This window comes from Lepus europaeus, chromosome 9 (assembly GCF_033115175.1).
Source record: "Lepus europaeus isolate LE1 chromosome 9, mLepTim1.pri, whole genome shotgun sequence".
Lineage (NCBI taxonomy): Eukaryota > Metazoa > Chordata > Mammalia > Lagomorpha > Leporidae > Lepus > Lepus europaeus.
The window spans coordinates 101,707,624-101,714,451 of NC_084835.1; the positions used below are offsets into that span (position 1 = coordinate 101,707,624).

General features: G+C 45.8%; 1 pseudogene; it reads left to right on the forward strand.

Annotated features, from left to right (window-relative positions):
• The first annotated feature begins 5,637 nt into the window (after positions 1–5,637).
• LOC133766617 (protein lin-28 homolog A-like) lies at positions 5,638–6,231 on the forward strand (annotated as a pseudogene).
• The last annotated feature ends 597 nt before the right edge of the window (positions 6,232–6,828 follow it).

The window sequence follows — 6,828 nt, forward strand, 5'->3', positions numbered from 1 at the left end:
CACCTGTGGGCAAAGCTTGCTCAAGTCTACCAGTGTAGAATTAAATTTCCATCATCAAAAACAGAACATTATGCTACTCTACCTTTTTCCTTTCCTTATAAAGAGAAGACTTCTTTATAGGTTTTAAAATGAGGCAAAAGAGAATGATTATTAAACCTCGATTTGCTTACACTGTCTGATCACAACAGCCCTCTGTTGCTCACCATGTCAGAGCCAGCAATTTGTCATCTAAGGAAGTGTGATTAAATAAATAAGACTAAGGCCCCAATCACACTAAGAGGCCACTAGGTTACCTTGCAACAAGTCTTCAAAGACAGTTTGACCTCACAGGGACCCAGAAAAAACAGTAGTTCCCACAGATTTGCAAAGTCATTTAGTGGCCATTTATCAATCATGCCCTCCTCAGAAGGCAAGACAAGTTTATAGTTTTCCTGGCTCACACTAAACTGGAGACCCAGGGCACCTCTACAAGGTACCAATAGCCATTTTCTCACATAAAGCAGCATAGAGAACAGCTTGGCATTGGGCTAACTCAAGCTCTCCCCTTCAATGGGGAGGAAGCAGTTGCCAGTACAGGAAAGTTTTCTGTATCTATTTCTTTTATATTCAATACAGTTGTAAGATTGTGCACTGAGTTTTAATTAATAGACATTGTTTATTAGAGCAGATTTAGGTTCACAGCAAAATTGAGCTAGTGCCTGCTAACCTTCCCCTTATCACACACACAGCCTCCTCCACCAACATCCCACAGAGCAGTGTATTTATTACAAAGGATGAGCCAAGACTGACACATCACTAGCACTAAAGCCTACAGTTTCACATGACGGTTCACCCTCTGTGCTGTACCTTCTGTGAATTTGGACAAGTGTCATGATACAACCACAGTTACAGAATCCCACAGTTCCACTTCCCTAAAAATCTGTGTTCTGCTGCTTCATTTTTTTCTGCCCCCAGACCTTGAAGTTTGTATTTTGCGCTATAAGTCCTAACAGAACTTCTTACAATTCCCTAATATCCACAGTAGCCACAATTTTTGAACCACGATTCAGGCTGACCAGACAAAAATATTTGTAGGAATAAGTGAACAAAATTCAGTGCTAATCCACATGTCCTGGAGTTCCTGGAGATCACACTGTGGGCTGCATAAGCAGGTGAGGCTGGGCAATAGAAGACAGTTGGGGCCGGCACAATGGTGTAGCAGGTAAAGCCACCACCTGCAGTGCAGGCATTCCCATATGGGTACCAGTTCAAGTCCCAGCTGCTACACTTCTGATCCAGCTCTCTGCTATGACCTGGGAAACAGTAGGAGATGGCCCAAGTCCTTGGGCCCTTGCACTTGAGTAGGAGACCTAGAAGAAGCTCCCATCTCCTTGCTTTGGATCAGCACAGCTGTGGCTGTTGTAGCCATTTGGCGAGTGAACCAGCAGATAGAATCTCTGCCTAACTCTGCATTTCAAATAAATAAATCAAAAAAAAAAAAAAAAAGACAGGGGAAAGGCATGCCTGGAAAAGCAGGAGCGCCCCTCATTGCCACTAGCTGGATGCAGTGGTTTTTCTAGTTGACGTCAAGGTCCAGGACTTATCTTGCTTTGAGCTTCTCAAAGGAGGCTCCATCTCCACTTGCTACCTCCACAACTCTCCAGCAAGCCTGAGACACCACCACATATCCTACAGTGTCCATGTGTTCATGCACAGAGCCAGAGTTTCAGAACTGAAAGACTGAAAGTTAATGATGTTCAATAGAAATGTGAATCACATTAAATTTTCTACAAGCTATATTTAAAAATTGGTAAAAATTCTAATAGTATACTTACCCAATATATCAAAAATGTTACTATTTCAACATGGCCTCAATATTTTTAATAACTAACCAGCTTTTTCTGTTTTTATAAGTTTACAGTTTAAATTTACAGCACAATTATGACTGGCCATCTTTCAAGGGCTCTATAGCTATATATGACTGGTGGCCAAAAGAGTAAACACAGCTTTACGACTCATCAAGAACCGGGGTTTTCAGAGCTTTTATTATTAATAGGTCAGAGGCAGAGAGAAACCATGCTCTCAACTATTGCTTCACTCTCCAGATGCTCCCAACAGCAGGGAACACCGACAAGGTCTACCTTGCAGGGGCAGGATACACTTATTGCAGGTTCCAAATCTCCACACATCAAGGAATTCAAATGTAGAGACACAGAGCTACAGGGAAGCAGAATAAGAGCAAAGCAATACTAACTGATAGAATCAAAAAGGGAGAGAACGATCCAACATGGGAAGCAAGATACACAGCAGACTCATAGAATGGCAGATGTTCTAAACAGCACTCTGGCCTCAGAATCAGCCCTTAAGGCATTCGGATCTGGCTCAAGAGCCCTTGAGAGTATTTTAGGCATGGAAAGCCAAGACACTCTGGAAAACAAAAAAAAAAAAAAGAAGACCTAGATGAAAGATCTCTGCGAGTGAGATCCCAGTGGGAAGAATGGGGCCATCACAGAAGGAGGTACCTTTCTCTGAAGGGAGGAGAGAACTTCCACTTTGACTATGGCCTTGTCTAAATGAGATTACTGACGCCATAAACAAGAGTGTCAAATTGTTAAGTCAGCAACAGGAGTCACTGTGTACTTACTCCTCATGTGGGATCTCTGTCCTTAATGTGTTGTCCAATGTGAGGTAATGCTAAAACTAGTAGTGAAACAGTATTTTTACACTTTGTTTCTGTGTGGGTGCAAACTGATGAAATTTTCACTTAGTATATACTGAATCAATCTTCTGTATATAAAGATAATTGAAATGAAAAAAACTTGGTTTTAAATTGGAAATTGCATAGAAAATTTTTTAAAAAAATATCATGTAGGATCTCTGTCCTTAATGTGCTGTGCATTGTGATTTAATGCTGTAACTGGTACTCCAACAATTATTTTTCACTTGGTGTTGCTATGTGGGGGCAAACTGTTGAAATCTTTACTTAATATATACTAAACTGATCTTCTGTATACAAAGAGAATGGAAAATGAATCTTGATGTGAATGGAAGGGGAGAGGGAGTGGGGAAAGGGGAGAGTTGCGGGTGGGAGGGAAGTTATGGGGGGGGGGGAGCCATTGTAATCCATAAGGTGTACTTTGGAAATTTATATTAAGTTAAAAAAAAAAAGTAGTGAAATTGACACTTTGAGAAACGACAACCTGAATAGCCCCTGTCTTGACCGTCAAAGAACAGTTTATTTTTCTTAATGGAGAAAGGGACTGAAGTGGGAGAGAGAGAAGGGATTGAGTGGGGTGTGAGTGGGAGTAGGAGAGTAAAAAAAAAAAAAAAAAAAAGAGCAAAGCAAAAGTATAGACTCAAGAGCTAAGGCCAGCTGAAGAGTGAGTACAGGAATAGTCAAAATGCAAACAAAACACTAAAGAAAGCCCCTTACCAAGGGCATACTTCTACATAGAAAAACCCTCAAAGAAAATCCCAAGCTCAACAAGGTGAGGCCTTCCCTTTATACTATGCAGACGTATAAGGGACAACATCCCAAGTACAGTACAATTGAATACTCAAAAGTGGTAGTGTTTGGGACAGGGTTCAAGCACCTCCTATTTCTGCACGCTTTGGCAATATTGAAAGTGTTATGGTGCCAGGTGCATGATGGGAGTGGAAGTACCTCCCCCCACCATGGTAATTTTGTTACAGTAACATAAAGACCTAACATTATACAGAGGGACACATCCTGCAGCCATATTGGGCATTTCTGGCTAATGCTTGGTCCAAGTTCACAACATTGTGGAACGTGTGGAGCAATTGCCTGGTGGTGCACAGGACATAGGCTGGAGCTGTGCACAGAAATAAAAGGGAGTTTATATAGTACTCAGAAGGAGAGTTCTGATGTGGGCCATGTAGAGGTATCATATGCACCAGCCACAGCTATCCTTTGTCAGTCAGGGGCTTCAAAACAGGATTGCCTAGAGTTGTCAATCAGCAACACACACAGGTCAGCAGGGAGCTGTTGAACAGTTCAGCTGAGGCTGTCAGGCATCAACCCACAATGTCACAAGGGTCAACAGGAAGCTGTCAGACCTCAGCTCCTTTCCCTTGCTGCCTACATTCCCACGGAAGCAGGAAACCAACTACTGGAGCCATTACTGCTGCCTCCCAGGGTGTACATCAGGAAGCTGGAGCTGGAGCCAGGAATCAAAACCAGGCATGCAGACATGAGACAGACACCGCATCCACCAGGCTAGACACCTACTCCCGAACTTTTACAGAGCAGAAGTCTATGAAGTGCTGTGCAAAATACTGAATTAGACAAAATGAAGTAGCAGTAGTTACAGTGGGAAGCTTAATCTCCACCTCACCTGGCTCTCCAGTAACCGCTCAATCACTGCAAACTCACACAACCACCTTGAAGGCATCTCTGAAGTTTCTTGACTTTAAGGAACAGTTTGAAATTCACCCGTTGCATTGAACTCCCATATATTAAACACAAGAGAACCAAGAAGTGGAGAGGTGAAGTGAATTGCCTTATTACTGCAAGACTGAAGCTGCAGATTTCCTGGCTCTCAGCCTCGTGTGCTTCCAAGTCTGGGAAGGAAACAAGCCTGTCAAGCATAGGCAGGTTACAAAGGACGCTGATGTTCCTCATCAACCCCCTGCTTCACCTAACTCCACCGCCAATTTCAGAGGAAAGAACACCAACTGCGAGATATGCTCTCAACTGTTGAAGGAAATAGAGGAGGGTCACTAAGGAAACCCTCAACTCCTAATAGACCAGCAAAAGCAAGCTAAGGAAAAAGAAAACCAGTATTTCTAGGAAACCAAAGAAGTTACAGAATGTGTTAAGTACCTATTTTGCCTTAAGCCAATATCTATGCTATGTATTCTGGTTGGTTCATAGTGACTTTTTTTTTTTTTTTTTTTTTTTTTTGGACAGGCAGAGTGGATAGTGAGGGAGAGAGATAGAGAGAAAGGTCTTCCTTTTTGCCGTTGGTTCACCCTCCAATGGCCACTGCGGCCAGTGCATCATGCTGATCCGAAGCCAGGAGCCAGGTGCTTCTCCTGGTCTCCCATGCAGGTGCAGGGCCCAAGGACTTGGGCCATCCTCCACTGCCTTCCCGGGCCATAGCAGAGAGCAGACCTGGAAGAGGGGCAACCGGGACAGAATCCGGCGCCCCAACCGAGACTAGAACCCGGTGTGCCGGCACCACAAGGTGGAGGATTAGCCTGTTAAGCCACGGCGCCAGCCCATAGTGATGTTCTTAAAGTGTTGCTGGAAACAACAAGGATCAGTGCTAGGTGTAGCTCGGAGGATACCAGTGTTAGACTAATGTGAAAACTCAGCTCCAGAGGCTTAAAAACGAGAGATCGGGTTCTCTGGGTTCAGAGTTAGAGAGTTCAGAAATCTGTAAGGAGCCCTAGAGGAATCTGCTAGATTGAAAGAGCAACTTTAGCTAAATGTTAATGACTAAAAATGGCATAGAACGCACATGAAGAGAGCCTCAGAAAAGACAAACACATTGGTATTGTGACAAGTCAGTTCCACTCCATCCCACCTGGTATACCATTTGCTGAAGAAACGTGCTTCAGCCTTCACCTCCAGCCTTCTCTGGGGCCAGCAGCCACGTGACTACAGACCCGGGGCTGCGGGCTCTGCCGACGAGCATGGGCTCCGTGCCCAACCACCAGTTTGCAGGTGGCTATACCAAGATGGCAGAGAAAGTGCCGGAAGAGGCGCTGGAGGATGCATCCCAGGCGGTGGACGAGCCGCAGCTGCTGGACAGGGGCAGCATCTCCAAGTGATTCAATTTGTGCACTGGGCTCGGCTTCCTGTCCATTTCCACCCATGCTGGGGTCGCGCTCGATCCCCCAGGGTGGACGTCTTTGTGCACCCAAGTAAGCTGCGCATGGAGGGCTTCCGGAGCCTGCTTGGGGGTGGGGGGGAACGACAAAGTCTTGGAATCCATCGTGTCACCGGGCTTGGTGGTGTGCTCTGTATTGGGATTGAGAGACAGCCAAAGGAAAAAGCATGCAAAAGCACAGGTCTAAAGCAAACAGGTCTGTAACTGTGGAGGTCTAGACCATCTCACCAAGGATTGCAAGCTGCCATCCCAGCCCAAGAAGTGCCACTTCTGCCAGAGCATCAGCCATATGGTGGCCTGGTGTCCCCTGAAGGCCCAGCAGGCCTCCAGCGCCCAGGGAAAGCCAGCCTACTTCCAGGAGGATGAAGAGGAGATCCACCACCCTGCCCTGCTCTGAGGCCCGGAATTGAGCCAAGTGGGTGGGGGGGCAATTTTTTGCTATCAGGAAGTTTCAAGGAACAGGCATCAACCACAGAGTGGAGACACTGGGGACAGGGTGGGTTGGGGGGAGCTGGCACCGCCATGTATCCCAGACTGGGGTTCACAGCATCACCCCTTTTCCGCTCCTGCTGGGAGGAAGGAGGCAGGGAATTCCAACCATGCTGTATCCAAATGCAATTAAGGGGCTTGGGGCGATATCACCCTGTAACCTGCATGTTTTATCTGAGACCCCATGTACAAAATCTGTAGCTTTGGAACGTTGCCTGGATGGGGAAGTTGTCCTTTCAAGGAAGGATATGGAATAATACTTCACCAGGGTGAGAAGATTGGTTGTGGCACCAGATTCCTGGACCCAACCCGCAAACCTCTACATTCTGTGGGAGGGACTCTCGGGAGTAAAGCAGGATTTTCCACATCTTGTTTCCTCATAACTCAATCCTGAGACAGGGTGCCGGGAACTGTCCCAAGCAATGGGTTGTGACGATCGCAAAAAAGGTGACTAGGGGAACAGTCACAGACCCACTGCTCCTGCGCTCACTCCCACCCCATCTGG